This window comes from Fragaria vesca, linkage group LG6, assembly GCF_000184155.1.
Source record: "Fragaria vesca subsp. vesca linkage group LG6, FraVesHawaii_1.0, whole genome shotgun sequence".
In the NCBI taxonomy this organism is placed as follows: domain Eukaryota; kingdom Viridiplantae; phylum Streptophyta; class Magnoliopsida; order Rosales; family Rosaceae; genus Fragaria; species Fragaria vesca.
In genome coordinates, this window is record NC_020496.1 from 13,286,224 (window position 1) to 13,287,494 (window position 1,271).

The window sequence follows — 1,271 nt, forward strand, 5'->3', positions numbered from 1 at the left end:
TTCTTAGAGATCTTACTAAAGATGGAGATATTGAGCTGTTGTACTGTGGCACTCAAAGTCAGCTTGCAGACATAATGACTAAGCCGCTCAAGTTGGAAGCATTTCAGAGACTTCGCCAGGAACTGGGAGTTTGTATTGTACCAGATGTGAACTAATTGTTCGTCAAGAACAATGAGTTCAAGGGAGGGATTGTTAGAAGAAGTCGTCTGAATTTGAGACTGTTAGAATAAAGACCTATTCTATAGGGTTTGTTAGAGTTATTTTAGCTTGTTGAATTGTTCAAAACCACAAAGCGTAGTCTGTGCTAAGTGGGCTGTATTTTCTCATTCCTGTTAGATGTAAGGCTATATATATAGCTAAGAGTTGATTCAATAAAGACAGATCATTCACACCAAATTGTTTGAGTTATTCTCTATACCTTACAAAAACCTCCTCAAGTCCTCATAAAGCCCACTAGCATCATGAATCAGAAAATGAGATCTGGGTCCAAAAAGCCTCATTTTGTAAGCAATCCACTACCTCTCTCAAAGGACTCAAATTCCCATTCAGCATAACGATGACCCACTGTACAAACAATCATATTTAGGCCTTGAATGAAGATTGAAGGGTTTAAGCTTCTGGGTTTGTTAAGGCCTCAATTTCGGTCAGCGTTGCCGTCTAGAGCCGTAGAGGCGAGAAGGACTTTATACCACATCTTATCAATTAAGATTACCCAAACCTTGCCGCCGGCAGCTGCATCCAATCAATTCAAGACAATCTTCGATCTCCAGAGTGTGAGTCGCTTCTCTCTTACATATAATCGTTGTGCGGCTTCGAAACCTTTGCAAATCAATAGAGACCATCAATGGCAAGCACCACCGATACCAGCACAGCAGCACTCTCTTTTTCTTCATTTTCCATTTCTGGGTAATTCGCGTTTTGTTTGTTATTGCTTCTGGACTCGTTCTTCGATTTCGTTTTTGTTTTTCTTCTTGTTTTTGTAATCGGGGTTGTCTGTTCAAATTGATAATTCTGAGTCGTTTGTTTTAATCCGATGTGGAGCCGTGGAGGGGATTGCTAAATAACATACGAAATGACAAATGTGCCTGTCCTTTGTGTAACAGAGTGTTTTAACGGATAGGTATGGAGATATTAACGGGAAGTAAGTTAAGGTATGAAAACGATAAAATTTGAAAGCCGAGTATCAAACTGAAAGTGACCCATATTCGGGGTGTCTTTTGTAATTAATTCTATATATATATATATATATATATATATATAATAATACTTAC

At 38.5% G+C, this 1,271-nt stretch overlaps 1 non-coding gene across 1 annotated transcript in view; it reads left to right on the forward strand.

The window, feature by feature from the left end:
- Nucleotides 1–499: 499 nt before the first annotated feature.
- The window catches only part of LOC101309171, a 1,551-nt gene continuing 779 nt past the window's right edge, over nucleotides 500–1,271 (forward strand). The window contains exon 1 of the transcript XR_184901.1: nucleotides 500–906. This is a non-coding gene — a transcript (uncharacterized LOC101309171). The remainder of the gene's footprint in view (nucleotides 907–1,271) is intronic.